The 19,645-nt window shown below is 42.6% G+C and overlaps 1 protein-coding gene and 1 non-coding gene across 8 annotated transcripts in view; both read left to right on the plus strand.

Annotated features, from left to right (window-relative positions):
* Positions 1 to 19,645, plus strand: part of JARID2 (jumonji and AT-rich interaction domain containing 2) — a 280,235-nt gene that overhangs the window by 52,650 nt on the left and 207,940 nt on the right. The gene's annotated exons all lie outside the window — the stretch shown is intronic.
* On the plus strand, positions 16,204 to 16,310 carry LOC112133960 (U6 spliceosomal RNA). Its single transcript, XR_002915558.1, has one exon. It is a non-coding gene; the product is annotated as a U6 spliceosomal RNA (small nuclear RNA).

Genomic DNA, 19,645 nt, shown 5'->3' on the forward strand with positions numbered 1-19,645 from the left:
TAATTGCCTTTTCCAGTTTCCCTGAGCTGCTGAAAATAAACTTTCATATTTTTACTCTCCATACTCAGTATAGTTTACATTTTTAAAAGTGAACATTTATACATGTATTACTTACAAAAACACTCCCTTCTGTCAGTAAAGACCCAAATCAATCCACTAGCAAAATAGAACAAGAGAAGTTAGTGCTGGGTATCCTTAAATGTGTTCTGAGAATTATTTTATTGGGGGGGGTGCGGGTGGAGCGGAGAAGATGCTTTGGTGGTGAAATAATTTTGGGGTACTTGGATTCTAAGAGGATCATGGTGTACACGAACACATCTGAAGGAAAGAAACCTGGCTATCTGTACCCGACATTTCTCAAACTTCACTGACCCGTGAGCCTTAATTTTGAATACAACCCCTTGGACATAGGGTTCTCTGGAGCCTCCTTTGAGAAGGACCAAAGTGTTGTAAAGAACGTTGAGTGTAGATTGTGTCCCTGCTGCCAACACCTAATTTGTAAGGATGAGGGCATCAGTAGCGTAGCTTGTAATCTTCATCGGGCTCTCAAAATTTAGGTGTCTGTACAACAGAGGTGTGTTTGGTAGAGGAAGGGATGACTGGGATCATGAGTTAAGGTCTTGCATACTGAGGTGGTGGGGCAGTTTTAGAGGGAACCAAAACATTTGTTGAGTCCCAGCTTTTCATCAGGACTCCTGTGCTTTGTGTCAGAAATAGGTGCCATCCCTTTTTCTATAGGAAGGAATTTATAGTTTGGAGAAGGTAGAGTTGGATTTGGAACCTCAGTTGGCCTGTGTTGAGAACTGCTGATTTCCTGCTCAGTTAGGCCAGTTAGGGGGAAATAAGAAGACTGCCAAAACCTGTGGCTTGCGTCTCAGTTCCCTTTCTCCAGCCACTGCACCAGAATTTGGGCGCCGCACAGATGGTTCTCAGTGGCAGTTCGCAGAGCGGTCCTCATTTGGCCGGAAGCTACTCAGGCAGCCTCTGTTTCCTCACTTCAGCGGGGTGGGCTTGGGTGTGGGTGAAAGAGATAAGATATTTAGCAGTGAGTCATTTTTTTCTGGTAGTTTGACCTGGTTGCTTTGAGGATGATTGCTTCATCCTTTCTCATACTTTACCCACTGTCCCTTAGGAAAATGGGGGTCCTGTCTGGCCAGTGTTGTTGGTATCTCAGGCCCTGTGGATGTGGGATTCTGTATATCTGTTGAACTGCCTGTTTCCTCCCAACCTCCAAAAGGTTATAATGTCCCCATTCTTCTATGAGTGACCAACATGGAATGCCATGTATGCTCAAAATATGATTTCTGATTGGCCCAGTGTTTGTAAGAAGAAACCTCTGATTTGGGGTGTGCTTCTTTATCTCCTGCATTTGGGGTTGGGATAGGCTGAAATCTGTTGGAAAAATTTTCCGCAGTGAAGGTTGGATGGGTGTTCTGTCCTGTTTTTAATTCTTTGACCACAGGACCTTTTCTCTTGTAAGCACTTAAAAACCTCAAAGGCTAATGAGCAAAGCCTGGTCTGACGTATATTTTAAGGAAAGGTGTATAATAATACATGTGTACAAGGAGGGAAGCGGAGAAGGGCCTGGAAGTAGAAGGGATCATTCCCCTGCAATTGGATAAATGACATTTATGCTGCATTCCATGTAAGCTTTTGGGCCTGGAAACCTTCCCCTCCCATTTTCCTGAGATACTGTGCTTGTTGTGAGCTCATTCAGAGTAATAAACTGTACCCGTAATTCATGAGCTTGCAAGGCCTCCTTTAACCGCTTGCAGCCAGGAGACTAATGACAACATTTAAAATTACAGATTGCTCATTTTGGAGTCTATCTGTTTCGAGTTATGAATGAAATTTATTAGCCACTTACTGGACAGTAGAACCTGTTTGCAAAGACCCAGTGTCCTCTGTGTGTGTGTGTGTGTGTGTGTGTGTAAGAGAGAGAAAGAGGAGGGGTAGAGAAAGGGAGCAAGCAGTCCCCCTTTTATCTGTGATTCTTAGAGGTGTTACAGGATGCAGTAACCATGAGGACTCTGATGTTGCACTGAAGTTGAATTCTTACTTGGAAAGTTAAGGTCTGGGACGGAAGGGTGACAGAAAAAGGTTAAGGTTACCCACACTCTTATCAGTGATAGTTATCAATGAGTGACTGTTGGTAGACAGCAAGCAAATGATACTGGGGTAAGAAGGTTCTGGATATAAAAGAACTAGGTAAGACTGCAAATGTAGTCTCTCTATAAACTAGATACTCAAAAGCAAATGTTTAAAGCAGCGTATAAGTAACTGGGTTGTCCATAACTATTTCAGAAATGGCTACAATTACTCAAATCCCAGGTCTTTAAAAATTCCAAAGGAACAGCAAGGGCCACATAAAGAGGAAAAGCTGCAAAATGGTAGGGTGGTACCTGAGTTAGCAAATGGGAGCTTGAGCTCTTTTTTACTATAAATTTTTTTTCTTTTTTCACAGAGTGCCGAGAGTATTAGCAGACCTTTAATGCATTTAGAAGTGACACCGTATTAATCATGCGCATTTCACTTTCTGTCATGAGTTCTATACATTTTGGCTTGAAATCACTCATCAGTGTGATATTTAGAGATTTACTACATCTCATTCATACCTTTATTTTTTTTCTAGCCCTCTCACCCAGGTTTCATCTGAGTGACTAGAAGTGGCGTTTATTTATTGACTGTGGAGGTTAACTTACACTGATGGATGATTGCAGTCCATTTTCCACTAAGCGAGTATTACATGAAATGAGTATTGTTGACCACATTTTATTTTCTCTTGTGGAATTAACTCAATAGTCTGTAAGTCCTTAAAAGTAGTTTTTGTGGGATGAGTCTCTTCCTTTTCCCATAGTGATTTGATAGGAAGACTGAATGAAAAAACAATAGTTGTCTTGTATATTTGAAACATACGGAAAATTATGTGGATACTCAAGCATTAAATTCAAATCAGTAAATGGGGCTGCCCTCTTTGGTATGTTGGTAAACATGTTTTATTATTAGCTTGAGAAGGAAATACCTGGTGTAGTGACTAAGACTGTATGTAATAGGGAAAGAGAACTACTTACTTTTCTAGAGCAGTAAAAGTTTTGATTAATATAGATGATCAGTGTTTGTGAATTGTACATTGGTATGTGTTTTTGGTCATTAGTAACTTAATGGAAAAGTATATGTCAAGAGAAAGAATAGTTTATAGCTCTTTGGACATAGGAGGGAAAGGTGATACCTTTTCATCTTTCTGAATGAAAGATGATAATTCCTGATCTCAATTCTTCATTTTACAGGTATTTTACCATTATTACCAACATGTTACTTGAAGAGTAATGAAGAGGCTGGGTGCAGTGGCTCATGCCTGTAATCCCAGCACTTTGGGAGGCCGAGGTGGGCAGATCACCTGAGGTCAGGAGTTCGAGACCAGCCTGGCCAACATGGTGAAACCCTATCTCTACTAAAAATACAAAAATTAGTTGGGCGTGGTGGTGTGCGCCTGTAATCCTAGTGACTCAGGAGGCTGAACCTGGGAAGCGGAGTTGCAGTGAGCTGAGATTGCGCCACTGCACTCCATCCTGGGCGACACAGCGAGACTCTGTCTCGGGGAAAAAAAAAAAGAGTAATGAAGAGAAAGCTTTCCATTGTTGACGTAGTAGTTCAAAGCCTAATGGTGTTTTTGCCTTGATAATCAGAAAGATTTATTCCTATGCTTTATATTGATTGTGGTCACTGTACTTTCTTTTACATGTTTTCTTACTTTGCTAGATTTGTTAATTTTTATGGTGACCCACTTTTAGTTAAGTGAGAATTTCTTTCTAAATCAGGGCTGTCCATTGCCTAGGATAGCCAACCTTAAGGCAAAGGATAACATATAACCTCATTTTGTATCTGTTTATTGTGATCACAGGTTATTTGGTGGTTACTTATTTTTTATTTATTTTTTGAGATGGAGTCTTGCTATGTTGCCCAGGCTGGAGTGCAATGGCGTGATCTCGGCTCACTGCAACCTCTGCCTCCTGGGTTCAACGATTCTTCTGCCTCAGCTTCCCAAGCAGCTGGGATTATAGGCACCTGCCACCATGCCCAGCTAATTTTTGTATTTTTTAGTAGAGATGGGGTTTCAGGTTGGTTTCGAACTCCTGACCTCAGGTGATCCACCCACCTCGGCCTCCCAAAGTGCTGGGATTATAGGCATGAGCCAGCACTTTGGGATTATAGGGCCAGGTGGTTATTTTTCAAAGTGAGCCATGGTCATGAAGTTAAATGACAAAGGATTTTGAGTAAATTCGAAGTTATGCCAGGAATTATAATCCTAATTGATAATTTATAAAGGTAGCCTACAGAATTTTAGGTCTTACTGTGACAAACTAGTAGCAACTGGTTCCTCGAACAGCTTTCCGGTGGAATGTGTGATGATGATGTAAGGCATTTATCCTATAGGCAGTGCACCTCGAACTTGAACATTCATAGGCATCACCTGGGGATCTTGTTGAAATGTTGCACATTCAGGGGTTCATTCTGTTTCAGGCAGGGCCTGAGGGTGTGCATTTCAAATAAGCTCCCAAGTATGCTACTGCTTTGCCTTGAGTAGCAAGGCTGTGGGCAGTAATTCTGCACGGGCAGTGTGGCTGGCCAGAGGCTCATTGCCTCTCATGCAAAGCCAGTTAACTCCTGACCTTCCCTCTTTGGGGGGTGCTTTTTAAGCCTTAGGGCTTGATTCTTTAAAGTCCAACATTTTTGTTCGTAGGCTTTCTGTACATTTATTGGAAGCACTGTTTAATATGCTTCTCACCTCTTTGCCCGGCCAAATAATACCCAATGTGAGAAGAGTTGCCCCTCCTTTGTTATTATTTCAACAATGTGATTAAAACAATTTGGGAATGCTTTGAATACTGACCTCAACATTTTGCTCCCAAAGAAAAAACCCAAACTCAATCACCATTAAACAAAATAAGCTTGTTGAACAAGGAAATAGAAGTTTTCAACAATTTGACAATGGTATTTCAGGTGCAGAGGTTACTGTTTGTATTATTAGTGTAAGGTGCCTTCTTTTTAGTTCATCTGGGCGAATGCTGGCTGCAAGTTTAATAATCGGTAATCTTGAAACCAGCATTAAACCCAGGGCATAATTTAGTGGTTGAGAGCACTGGGTTGAAACGTCAACAACAGTGATAATTCGTTTAAGCTGTGTGACTCTAGGCACATTGCTTATGTTCTCTGGGCCTCCGTTTCTTCAGCTGAGAGATAGTCACAGTCTCAACCTTGGTCTGGGTTGCTGTGGGGATTAAAGGAGGTAATAAATGTCAACTGCTGTAAACAGTCCTAGAGTAAGTGCAGGTGATAGTGCTTACTCCCCCTAATAACCAGCCTTGATAACCAGCTGAGGGTGCAGGGCTCAGGAGCCTCAAGATCAGCTGCCCATCTCGCTGTGTGGCCTCAGTTGTCCCCAGCCTCCTTTTGCTCCTTTTCCTCCGTCCTGGAGCTGGTGGTAGAGAATGGACATAATTTGCTGATCCCCCCGCACTGTAACTTGGGTAGTTAAACCTGCACTTTTTGGTAAAATCTGGAGAGGTGATAATTTATTCACTTTTTTTTTAGAGGACTCTAAAGCCAGAGGATTCTAAGCCTCCAGGCCACCTCTCCCAGTCCGTCCAAGTTGCAGACACCAGAGAGCAGCCAGCTCATGGTTACAGTCCTTCTCTGAAGCAGCCAGACAATCATCAGAAGGCCCTTCACAGACTCCCATATCTAGATGAGTGATGCTTTACTTTTGACCTTTGTAGCGTAGCCTTTCCCCCTCTAACCCTTTAATCATCTCTTTAAAAAAATCAATCAACAAATATTTATTGAACGTTTCCTTGTAGGCTTTAAAATCCACCCGTAGGCTTCTCTGTGACTCTTCAGCATTTCTGCCCTGCATCCAGAGAGAATGCAGTAGCTCTGGGCAATTTACGTAGTATCTGCTTTCTTAGATTATGAGCATTTTCTGTTTTTCCTGGGAGTCCATGGGCGTGTCCAGTGCTGGCAGGGGGCACGATCGGGTTGCAAGGTTGCGGTGGTGCATCTTGTTTGCTTGGTTAGATGCAGGGAGGGGTGGAGCAGCTGTTTCCAGCATGTGTTTCGCTCTCTTTATTGGCCCTTTCCTTTCAGCTTTTTACAACCAGTTGTGATGGAACATTAAGACCTGTTTTGGGGTCACCACAACCAAGTTTTCTCTTCTCACTGATTGGCAGGAGGGGTGCCCACTGGGAGCCAGCACAAGTCTGGGATTTTTTGGTTGGACAGGGTTTCTTGCCTGCAGTTTCCAGCTGGTGAATGAGCCAGGGCTTGAGGAAGTTGTCAGAGGCCTTCCATCTTTTAAATGTTGGCCATGTAGCTAGTATTGTTGAAGAAAACGTGAAGAAGGATTTTAAGAAATGGCCATTGAAGATTGATGTTGGCTGGTCATCCTGCACACTGTCCCTACTTTATGTAGCGTAATGCAGGATTTCTTATTCAGAGAGCAGCTCCGCTGTGGGCCTACCCCAGGAGAAAAGGGTGCAGGGAGAGTGCTGGCACTGGCTAATTCTGTCACTCTACTTTGGAGAGGGGAGAAGCCTCCTGAGCAGCTGAATGCCTTTGGTTGTTTCCAGTTTTCGCCACGCTAAATTTCATTCTTCATCCTCCTGCTCTTGTCCTACAACATAGCTTAGCTTAGAGTTAAAATTGGTTTCATTCTTTAGTGCTGTGTTTCTTTCTCTTCTTGTTTGCATTTGTGGATGAATTTAGGTTGAAGCTACAATGTGGTTCTGATGTGTGAGTAAAGCACCTCATTTTCCCCTAACCACAGCCTCGTCACTGGGTACTTGGCAGAAGCAGACACCATTGTTGACTGAAAATAAATGGAGTTCAAGGGGTCTTCAGCGTTCTTGGCCTTGATTCCTCCCACCCCTGTCTCTTTGGAGCACCCCTCCAATATCTAATTGTTAACATTCTGTGTGTGAGAGATGTATTATGTATTAACTGTTTAAATAAAGTCCTGTGAATTCCTTGGACAGTGTATTATGAATTTACAAGGGAGTTCACTATATCTTTAGGTATTTGTGTTATATGCATTATCTTACCCATTAATACATTATTCTGAACTTTTGTAAGGAAAGAATTTTCTACTATTCATCTGTGGTTTTGGTTACAGTTTTTACAATGCAGAGACAAATTCCAGTTCCATTTCTGGTGGTCCACTTGTGGAAGGAAATCTATCTTTCTAAACGTCAGATTTTTAGAAGCTCTACCAGCAATCCTCGAGACTTACAGTTTTCCTGGGTTTCTGTTGGCAAGTAACTTCAACTTTTCGTATTTTGAGATCACAAGTGGCAGACTTTCTTAAGTGCTTCACAGTTAGGTTGTTAAGATTTGAGGGGGACAGTCTCCTTTGGTGTTGAGTTCATCATCCACAGCAGTAGAAACAACAAAAAGTCAAGAATTCCTTCCCCCTGCAGTGAGCCAGCCAGCCTCTTTTCTCATTAACAACATAGTCATATTTCTTTTTTTTTTTTTTTTTTGTTTCGAGATGGAGTTTTCCTCTTGTTGTCCAGGCTGGAGTGCAATGGCACAATCTCGGCTCCCTGCAACCTCTGCCTCCCAGGTTCAAGCGATTCTCCTGCCTCAGCCTCATGAGTAGCTGGGATTACAAGTGCCTGCCACCACGCCCAGCTAGTTTTTGTATTTTTAGTGGAGACACAGTCTCACCATGTTGGCCAGGCTGGTCTTGAACTCCTGACCTCAGGTGATCCACCTGCCTCAGCCTCCCAAGGTGCTGGGATTACAGGCGTGAGCCACTGCGCCTGGCCCAACATAGTCATATTTCATAAGGATCATACTGTTTATTTAGTCCATATTCTGGGGAAAGGGGGAAAATATCCTTTTCCTTAAACTTAATTTTTAGGTACTTAAAATTTTTTTTGACTTTTGTTAAAACCTAGGAATAAAAACACATGGGGCAAGTGGAGTGAAGGAAAATGGAAAGTGGGGAAATAGGCAGCTTATTTTTTTCCTGACTTTACCCATGTACCTTGAAGTTAATATATATATTTTATATTATATTATTATATATAATCAATTATATTAATATATATTATATATATATTTTTAACATTAAAAAAATTTAGACTGGGCATGGTGGCTCATGCCTGTAATCCCAGCACTTTGGGAGGCCGAGGCAGGCGGATCACAAGATCAGAAGCTTGAGACCAACCTGGCCAACACAGTGAAACCCGTCTCTACTAAAGGTACACAAAAAATTAGCTGGGCGTGGTGGCAGGTGCCTGTAGTCCCAGCTACTCAGGAGGCTGAGGCAGGAGAATCGCCTGAACCCGGGAGGCGGAGGTTGCAGTGAGCCGAGACAGTTCCACTGCACTCCAGTCTGGGCTACAGAGTGAGACTCTGTCTCAAAGAAGAAGAAAACATTTTTTTCTGTCGCCCAGACTGGAGTGCAGTCGCGCTCACTGCAGCCTCTGTCCCCCCGGATTCAGGTGATTCTCCTGCCTCAGCCTCCCTAGGAGCTGGGATCATAGGCATGCGGCACCATTTTCGGCTAAGTTTTGTATTTTTAGTAGAGATGGGGTTTTGCCATGTTGCCCAGGCTGGTCTCAGACGACATCAGGTGATCTTCCTGCCTGTGACTGCCACAGTTCTGGGATTACAGGCGTGATCCCAGTTTTGTTTTGTTTTTAGTACATTGCAATTAATGTTTACATTCAAACTTTAAAATTCCTTGGATCTTTGTTTTTGGGATGGGGTTGTGGTTCTTCTCCCCCACCAGAAAATGTGATTTAGCTGCCTCATTTTGGGTATTTTTCTTTTCTGATGACTTACCTCTATTGAAAACTTTGTAGTTTGTGGGGAGAAATTTTGTATGTTTCTGTACCTCAGCTACTAGGTTCTCCCTTTAATTATGTGATTAGTTTAATTTCAGATTTATTACTAGGAGCTCATGAGAAATATGTTCATTGCCCAAATTTGCTAGGATAGCAGAGCCTAGTTTTATCTAATTTGCAGAGTTCATTATCATGCATAATTCATCGGTCCAAGAAATTCAGACTCCCAGCCAGCGTAGCTTAAAACTTAATTATTTTCTCAGGAGTCAGTCAGGTGTCAACTAAAACAAGCACTTGATAAGCTATAGACCCTGACATGGTTTTGTTCTGCTCAAAACTTTCGAGTTTCCATTCTAATCTTGATGCACAGAATGGTTGGTAACAGTTCTTCCTCCTTAAATTTTTCTGGTTTTCTGAAAGGGTGCAGGGAATGCCCTCACCCCTTAGCAGCTTCTAGTCCTCTTCCTTAATCCTTTACCTCTTTTCTCATTATTATACTAGTGAATTTTGTTTAATTCCTTTGTGCTGGTTTGGAACAAGTGCCATGTTAAATATCATTTCTGTGATGGAGTGCAGGTTTATAAATGAACTTTTAGAAGGTGGGCGATTTGAAAGTGATTCTGTGTGGGAATAGAAGCCAGAGGGGCCAGATTCAAAGTCCATCTGGATCTGGAGCCTTATTTATTGTCACCAAGAACTGGATGTTCGTGCTGTTTGTCATTTCCCTCAACTCAGCCTCTCTAAAGATAATGGCTTTTCATAGAAGCCTAAATGTAATGCTTTCTTCATTCCCTTACTTCCCTTTAAAATCTTGCATATAAACATTGATAGAAATCCAGAAAGAGAGAGTCCTGTTTTCTCCCCTGTGGTTAAATAGTGACAGTTGATCTACTGAATACCTTCCTTCCTTAAAAACAAAGAGATTAGGTAATTACAGCAAATGCGGTCATTAGCCTCATCTGCTCTTATTATCTTATTATATATTTATTACTGTGAGAGCCAAGAGATGTGAGGATAAGCCAGACTCCCCCTACTTTGAAAAGACAGAAATTGTAAAAACACGTTACTGTACCATGGTCACTAATGGAATCTGCAGTTTGATCCACCATGACTTTTGCTTACTGGTGAAATTGGTTTTCTTATATTTTGTGAACAGTAAATAGGCTATGTGCTTGGATAATAGTTAGGCTAATATAGGAAAATTTAATCATGGCCTTTCTCAAGTTTAATTTGAAAGAGTGCAGTGGGGAAGTCCCCTGCAGGGTGGAAATCGTAGTAGTTGAACATGAGTGACCTTTTTGGTTGACTGACTGCCCTTCCTGTGAAGCTGGCCCAATATCTTTCCCCTGTCAGGATTACTTCCTGTCTCAGCCTGAATAGTTTAAGTAGCTGCAAGATTGATGTTGGATATCTCTGGGAAAATTCCATTGTCTTGAATTTAACTAACAGAATACCTCTTTCCATTTCTTTCATTGTGTTCCATTTTTGACCTCGGAAGGAACTAAACATTATTTCTCATCCATCAGACTCATTGTTCATCATCTTTGGGCTTAAAAATCCTGTGTTCCCTCAGTCATTTCTTTTATGAAGGTTTCAGGTGCCTCATTTTTCTCTATGTGGAGACTGTGTTAGTGTCTTTAAAAATTGACATTCCATGTTTTAAGCATCTAGTATGCACTATAAGTAGTATGATATTTTGCATCCATTTCACTCAGACACCCTGCTTCTAGGAATTTGGCCACAAGGATGTGTAGTAAGTATTTTACTGTGTATCCCAGTGAAAAATGGAAACCAATAGGGGATTGGTTAAATTACGGATCATCTGTTCCGTGCAGTCATTAAAATGAAATGGTAGCAAGAATGTTGACTGACATAAAGTAAGTGAAAAAAGCAAGTGAGAAAACAGTATTTACAGTTTAATTTTTTTGTCTTATCTTGGAAAATTTAGTAAATATATGTATACATATAATATATAAAGCATACATATATAAACGTGTGTATGTGTGTGTATATATATATGTATGCTTTGACAAATGAAGTGGTGGTGTAGGCACAGGTGGGAGGGGCAACTAATCCACACTGAGGGATGAAAGAAGACTTGAAGGACAGGGATTAGCCAGGTGAAGATGGGATTGGCCAGCAGTGTGTTCCAAAGTGAAAGTGGAAAGCCCAGAGGTGAGAAGTGGCATGGAAGAGTTTAGGAAGAGGGACGGATGCTCAGGATATAAGGCTTATCTATATTTTCTCCAGGAAACATGTATTACTCTGTAATAAACAAAAAAAATGGTACCTAGAAAGCCTCCTCTTCCAAAGAAGAAAGTCAGGGAAGCAGCGGGAAAACAGATTGCTTTGTTGCTTTAAGGCTGTGGATTTTGGACTCTTAATGAGTTTAAGGCCAGGGAGGCTTTCCCAGGTTGGCTGGATGGGCTGGGGCTGGGTGTCTCTGGTGAAACAGATGAATTCCAGATAGGTAATTTAATTTCCAGAGGTGCCGCACAAATGCCTTTGCCTCCTGCTACTGGTTAGAGCAAAACAAGCATGTGATTTATGTAAAAATACATGAATATTAGTTTTTATCAAAACCCTGCAGAAGAAAAACAGTAGAAAAAATGATACTTCCTGCCATAGCCTGTTTGTGGAATGAAATTAAGAAAATCAGTATTCTTTACAAATGACTAGTCACAGTGGAACTGGTCTGTTGAACCTACCCTTTGTAGATAGCATTAATAGATCACCCTCTCCCACATTACTCCAACCATAACAGAAATAGTGATTTACATAGGAAAATGCAAGCTGAATTAAACAAGGATGGCCCTGAATTCTACTGTAGGGATTCTTAAGATGGCACAAGCTAGGCTGTGAATGCCTTGGCCTCCTCTCTTCTCCCCTGTTTGTGGGTCATGGTCCCCTCTGGATTTCTTGCTGGGTAGTTCTGGAGGGAAGGGGATGCCCTTCTACCTAAGCATCTGCAGGTGCAGAGATGGGATGGGCCTAAGTGTTCTGAGATCTTCCAGGAGATGGGATTTCAATCTCCAGAATTCCCATCCCCCCTTGGCTCTTTGGTGGCCCAGTTCTGGAAGTTGAGATTTAGACCAAGATTATTGTCTTAAAATAAATCTTGGATGTGACTCCTGCCAGGATGACTTGTAAATAATTTCGTGCCAGAAACCGAGCTGACTTTGGTTTGTGGGCTGGAGGTGGCTGATTCCAACTCTGGGAATTCATTCTAATTTTTGGTGCCCTGTTCGCTCTTCAGTTGTCTTCTCACGGCTGCCTGCCCAGTCCCTTTGTGGGAATGGGAACCCTCATACAGTGAATATGAGGACTTCACATCCTTTGGGATGTGGGTATTTTAGTTCCAGGGCTAACATGGCACGTTTGCAGTGAGATAGTTGCTATAATAATTCTATAATAAGCTGTTGGTCTCAGAGACCCTTTCGCGTGGCGTATCAATGGGGCTTGTGACAGTAGGAGTTGGAATCTTAGAGGATTCGTATCACCCTTGCTCCTAATCCAGTAAGCCCTAGCAGTGCCCATTACCAGCCTCACACCACCTTGTACCAGTCGTGAGCATGGTGAGTCTCTCTGGTACACTTTCACATTAGAAAAAGTCTGAAGAGGCTGGGCTCATGCCTGTAATCCCAAAACTTTGGGAGGCCATGGCGGGCTGATTACCTGAGGTTGGGAGTTCAAGACTAGCCTGACCAACATGGAGAAACCCCATCTCTACTAAAAATACAAAATTAGCCAGGCATGGTGGCGCTTGCCTGTAATCCCAGCTACATGGGAAGGCTGAGGCAGGAGAACCTGGGAGGCGGAGTTTGCGGTGAGCCGTTGTACTCCAGCCTGGGCAACAGGAGCGAAACTCCGTCTCAAGAAAGAAAGAAAAAGAAAAAGTCTGAAGACTTGTGAGCAAGCCTTTTCTCCCCCATAGGTGAATATTCGATCTGCCTTTCTGCACAACACAAAAGCAAATTCCTTAACACAAGCCACAGGTGGCACTCTGATACGGCTTGCAAAAAAGGTAACCGTTTTTTTTTCTTTTTTCTTTTAATATTTTCCTTAAAAATTTTTTTCCTCTTAATACCCTAAGCCCCAAAAGGGAGTTTGTATTGTAAAATATTCTTTAATAAGTCACTATTAACCACATGAAACTGGGGGAAATTTTCCACATTTGAACCAGGTCCCTGGATTGTATTGCCAGAGGTGTGGCTTTTGGCATTAACTTTTATTTAATTTGGATGGCTACTTTCTAGAGAAATCAATTTAACCTAAAAAATTGTCATAGCTCATTCTACATATGCACTCCTACTGTTCTAGATTTAAAAAACAAAAACAAAAACCTAAGTCAGTTTTGATTTTGAGATGGAGTCTTGGCCTGTCACCCAGGCTGGAGTGCAGTGGTGCGATCTTGGCTCACTGCAGCCTTCACCTCCCAGGTTCAAGCAGTTCCCTTCCTCAGCCTCCCGACTAGCTGGGATTACAGGTGTCCGCCACCACACATGGCTAATTTTTGTATTTTTAGTAGAGACAGGGTTTCACTATCTTGGCCAGGCTGGGCTCGAACTCCTGACCTCGTGATCCACCCGCCTCGGCCCCCCAAAGTGCTGGGATTACAGGCGTGAGCCACCATGCCCGGCCTCATTTTGGATTTTTTAAAAAACAATCTTATTGAAGTAAAATTTACACATGCAGCCATTTCAGGTGTACACTGTGATAACTTACGACAACTGCACACATCTGGGTTTTACCATCCCATCAATATATGCACCTCCTGTCACCGGAGAAGGCTTCCCTGTGCTCCTGTCCTGTGCTCCCATGCCAACGCCGATCTGCTTTCTTGCACTGTAGATTAGCGTTGCCTAAAAGTGTAGATGGAAGCACTTTTGTGTCTACATCCCTTCACTTTGCTTTGAGATTCATCCGGGCTGTGTGTATGGTTTGTTCATTCCTGTTATGGTGCAGTAGTCTCCTCTCCTCCCCTCCCCTCCCCTCCCCTCCCCTCCCCTCCCCTCCCCTCTCCTCCCCTCCCCTCCCCTCCCCTCCCCTCCCCTCCCCTCCCCTCCCCTCCCCTCCCCTCCCCTCCCCTCCCCTCCCCTCACCTCCCCTCCCCTCTCCGTTCTTCCTGTGACTCGCTCGTTGTCTGTGTTTCTTTTTTTCCCTGTAAGCCTGGCCTGGTCCTTTCGTTATTCCCTGTAGTCTTTTTCTCAAGTGGGCATTAAAGCAACCTTATCTTTCACTCACACTGAAAGAACCTAGTAACTGAGAGATGATCCAGCCAGATTCTGCCCTTAGCTTTACCCCTCACCACCCCACTAGGGGACAAAACAAGCAAATATACTGACAGACCCAAGCCTTGTTCCGACGAAACACTGGAGTTCTCTAGGTTCAGCATCTTTCCTGCAAACCAAGCTGCAGCCTCCAGTTTCAGAACAGTGCCTTCCATAAAGTCTGTGGGAGCTTTCCGTTTATGTTGCTTGTTTTTAAACAATCTTCTTAGAAAAGAGTTTAGTGCTGTTAATGGATTGCTGTCGGAGGTTTTTTGTACATTACAGAGTTAGGCAGTGGACACCTGTCCTCTGCTTCCTGATCTCCTTTTGATGGTTAGGGAGAATATGTTGACTTAGAATAGCAAGGAGCCATGGCACCCCAAGGAAACAGGAAAAACCTCAGTTTTCATGGATGAGAAAGTCCCATTCTATTGTCTGTGTGTGCCTGAGTGTGTACACTGTAACATCTCATTTTTACTTGTATGAAGAAAGCGCTGTGGCTGAGAACCAGTGTTTGGAGGTTGGGGTAGGGTAGCCTGGGTTTATAGTCACTACATGTCCCAGCTCCCCAAGCCCTAGGAGGTACTGCACAAGCAGTACAGACAGGGTCTTGCATTTGTGCCTCTTCATTGGTGACTTCCCATTTTGAAGAGTGCCAGCTTTTCTGGGAAGTCTGCTGCCAACACTGAGCCGAGCCAGGGTTGCTGTTCACATCTAAGCAGGCAGGGTGTTGGTGCCACGGCAGCATGCTGTCCTTGAGAGCACTGTGGGATCTGCGGTGTGCCGTACAGATTCAGAAATGGTGTATTTTTCTTGTGGCATTAGTGTTTTGACTTGCAAATCTGGAAAAGAACAGGAAGTCTTGGTGGAAACACTCTCTGGCTGATGTATAGAAACTTGTGGAGTTAACTGCATTTTAAGCACCAATTATTAGAAAATGAATTTCTTCTCACTTGGGGAGATTTCTTGCAGATCTTAAATACATTTGTCATCTAAACCTCTTCTCCTAGGGGCAGATGATCCCTGCCCTGGGTCTAGGAGAGTAGACATTGGTAATTATCTTTGGCCTGTCTCTCCCCAAATATCCTTATACCTTCTGCTGGCCCATGGCTGTCCAGAAGCCCTCATGGAGGTGCTGCTTTTGTTTTTATCTCTTCATTTGGGGAGAAGATACTGCATCTGGACCCAAGGCCAAAGGTGTCCTGATGTTGAGTCCTTCTAATTCTGGGTAGCCATGAACAGTGCTCCTGTTCATAGATAAGGTCAAGGGGACGGGCTTAAGATTAAGCTCAGTTAGTGGATGGCAGAGGCCGTATTCAAATTAATCTTGATCTACTCTGCAGGCTGCTGTGGCTCCTGTTTCCCCGACTCCTGTGCTCTCCTGCTGTGATTCTGTCAAATTGCCCATTTATTTATAACATTTGCCACTATTTCAAATACTTTGCTATTTATGTGGTTTTGGTTTTGTCTGCTAGAATATAAAGTAATACAATAATTTAAAAAAATGAAGAGCAAGAATCTTTTTGTTCTTGAGGTGAATCTTCTTGCTTATAAATTTACCTCAAGCACCTGGAAGCAGTGTCTGGCATGTGGTACTTAAGTATTTGTTAAAATAATGAATTATAAGTAAATAGCATTTTGAAATTTGCTGTCATTCAAATTATGATTTGTGGTGTTAAGAGTTCTTATAGGCAGGGCTTAGTTTTAATAAATGACATTGGGAGCTAGTTATAAATCATACATTAGACATAGTTTAATCAGTTTGGTGCTTGTGTATAGAAGCGGACAGAACCCTGGAGATACAGTTGAGGCCTCTTGAGTGAGAGGAGAGAGGAAACTTGCATTGGAACAGTGTCACAGACAATCCGTGGTACATAGATGCCAGAGGTAGACACTGTAGGTTAGGGAAGGTTTGGGGACTGTGAAATGAATGGGCAGCAATAATTAGTGAATTATTATAAATTGCCTTTATTACTGTTGGTTTCCCGACTACTTCAGTAAAACCAAAAAATATGCACATACTTAGCCTGGTGTGTTCAGTCGGAGTTGCCGTTATAGAAAAGCCTTTCAGAAGAAACAGAAGAGTGATCCTTTCAGCAGCACATATACTAAAATTGGAACGATACAGAGAAGATTAGCATGGCCCGTATGCAAGTGTGACATGGAAATTTGTGAAGCATTCCATATTTTTATGTATTGGAAAATCAGGTTTGGGTTATGCAGTTTCTAAAATCAAAGAATATTTCATCCTCAGCAATATGTTTTGAATAGTATTTTGTCTCAGAAATAATTTTTACATAATAAATAATACCTATATTAATGAAGAACAAAAGGAAATAGAAGAGCAACGTATAAGTGAATTGATTCTGCCAGAAAGAAGAGTTTAGACATGTTTTTATTGCAAACAACTTCCTTCAGCTGCCAGGTAGTAGACAATCTACAGGACTAGGGAGGATGAGAGATGTCCCTTTAGAATGCTGTTTGAACCCATGATGGATGAATTAGCAAGGTTGATGCCCATCTATACCAGCTGGCTTTCCAAGATTTATGTGACCTGTTGCCTTGTCTTGGAGAACTCCAGTCTCTCTCATATAGCTTTGATCTTTACTGTGGGAATCATAGTGCAGTCAGTAAAACATAGGGTCAAGTGCTCAGTCTGCCATTTTAACACAGAAAACTTACATATTTAGAAGTAGTCACGTATCTAGAGTGTGACTGGAATACCTGAATAATTGAGATGAGATATGGTCAAAAAAGTGAAATATCTTCAGCTGCTTCAGGTCGCTTTTAGGCTGCAAATCCCCAGAAGTTGTGGTTGTCCTGAAGTTACCAAAATAAATGAGTGGTGTTTTGCCCAATTCTGTTTTTTCAACTTGAGAGTTCTGTTAAAATTGTTAGCAGAACTGGGAAAGTGCGTTAATGAAGCAAGCAAGTCCTGTAGTGTGTGCTAACTGGGCCCAGTGTGCCGTCCATACGTTTAGTACGTTCATTAGTGATTTCAGACATGAGTTTCTTAGGGCTCCCAAATTTATGAAAGAAGTAAGTGATGACTTCCAAATTCTTTGTCTTCAGATTGATTTAAAGTGACTGAGGGCATAAGCTGGAACCAAGATTAGAAAGAACAAAGTTTACACGGGTGCTGCTTCCTTTTTTTTTTCCATCCCACGAATGTTATCTTAAGTATTTTCTCAACTAATACGAAAAGTACCACTGAAGTGGGGTCTGCTGGCTTGAAAACATGTGTGAAATACAGATTCTATGGGTTTTTTTTGATATGGAGTCTCACTCTTGCCAAGGCTGGAGTGCAGTGGCACGATCTCTGCTCACTGCAACCTTCGTCTGCCTCCTGGGTTCGAGCGATTCTCCTGCCTCAGCCTCCCTAGTAGCTGGGACTACAGGCACACGTATAGAGACAGGGTTTTATGAACTCCTGAACTCAAGTGGTCTGCCCACCTCGGCCACCCAAAGTGTTGGGATTACAGACATGAGCCACCATACCCGGCCAGATTCTATGCTGCTTTCTCAAATGTAGTTGCTAACCTACAGAGGTGGCCAGTTAGGAGTGTTTCATAATGAAGATTATGTCTTTAATCATTGTGAGGTTTGTTGCTGAGGACAGTAGTCCTTATGCTTGTGCTGGTTAGAAGTGAAGAAATTTTGAACTGTTCTTGCTATTTATTTTGAGATGGAGTCTCGCTGTGTTGCCCAGGCAGGAGTGCAGTGGTGTGATCTCAGCTCACTGCCACCTCCGCCTCCCAGATTGCGGGATTACAGGCGCCCACCACCATGCCCAGCTAATTTTTATAAAAATTTTTGGTAGAGACAGGGTTTCACCATGTTGGCCAGGCTGGTCTTGAACCCCTGACCTCAGATGATCCTCCTGCCTTGGCCTCCTGAAGTGCTGGGATTACAGGCAAGAGCCAGCGCACCTGGCCCACAGCTATTGTTTTTAACACAGCTTTGAAAGCAGTATGATTTGGTTAATAGGATGACTACGGCTAGATACCCTGGGTTTGAATCTCAGCTCTCTCTGTGGAATGACCTTGAGCAAGTCATTTAGCCAGCCTGTGCTTCAAGTTGCTTGTGTAAAATGGGGATAATAGTATCTTTGTTATAGAGTTGCTGTGGGGTTTCAATGAGTGTATGTTTGGTCTAGAATGAATCTCTTGTAGACAGTCTTGAGTATAATGGGTTGTGATTTCGTGCTTCTTGTCCCATCAGTTATTTATAATTAGAATTGGTACTTTGTTGCATGTACTTAATTTGCATGTACTCTATTTAGCAGTAGAATTTTTTTTCATCAGAAATAATTTCTTCCTGTCTGTCTGTGAAATCCCCTTGAGAAAGGGGTAAGAAATAGCTCTGAGGACCAGTTGAAAAATAATCGATCTGAAACACAACAGACAATATTAACATGTCAGTTTTTTCTGTTTTGCAGGAAAATGCAAGTCTCATTTAGGATAATAGTTTGATTTCCCGAGGTGGTTATGGTTATGGTTTTGTATAACTGAGAGTCATTTAAAGGTGATGCATAGGTTTGCAGGTAGAAATACAGTTTTGTTTGAAATCTGGGGTATTCAACCGACATTGTGGTAAGAGTAATTTCCCCCAAAACTCCCTAGGAAATTTTTACCTTTTACTTCAGTAAACCTGGAGTCTTGCCTTTTGAACTTAAAGTGAGGTTGAACTTCATCAGTAAAGGTGAGTTTTCCCCAAAGGTACCTGAATGCTTGCCCTGTGACTGATGGGTCCATAGTCCACTGCCAGAAGGTACCCTCTTGCGTCTCGGAGGTGCTGGTTCTGTAGTATCTTTTTTGAGTTTTAGTTGGAGTTTCTCTTGTTGAGAATTTTGAATCTCAGAAAATGCAATGGCTGCGTGGGTGTTTGTTTAGCTGCACACCCTTCATCTTCAGGGTGGATGCACCCTTGGGTGGCGTTGCACACAGCTGGCGTGTGGAGAGCCGATTCCTCCAGGGTTTGTTTCTTTAATACCAGACCTGCTCCCACAAAACTGGTGTATTTAGTCGTCTCCTCTTCTGCTGTGTTTGTTGCTGGCCAGCAGTGCCTGCAAGTTCCAGCAGATGAGGTGAGGACGGACAGTGAGGTAGAGGCTAGTCTGTTTGCCTGGGTTCACTGAAGTTGCTAGGTTTTGAGTTTGCTCCAGATTAGTGAATATATCAGCTGTGAGAATAAGAGTGATTAAAGCATGGTGGCGCATGCCTGTAATCCCAGCTACTGGGGAGGCTGAGGCAGGAGAATCACTTGAAACCTGGAGGCGGAGGTTACAATGAGTCGAGATCCCGCCACCGCACTCCAGCCTGGCTTACAAGAGCAAAACTCCTTTTCCAAAAGAAAAAAAAGATTAAACAAATAGGACTTCTCCACCGCACTCCAGCCTGGGTTACAAGAGCAAAACTCCTTTTCCAAAAGAAAAAAAAGATTAAACAAATAGGACTTCTCCATTTGTATTTAAACTTCAAAGAGAAAGCTGAACTCCAAGGCCCAGCTGGAGGACACGTGGATCCA

This window comes from Pongo abelii, chromosome 5 (assembly GCF_028885655.2).
Source record: "Pongo abelii isolate AG06213 chromosome 5, NHGRI_mPonAbe1-v2.0_pri, whole genome shotgun sequence".
NCBI classification, from domain to species: Eukaryota; Metazoa; Chordata; class Mammalia; order Primates; family Hominidae; genus Pongo; species Pongo abelii.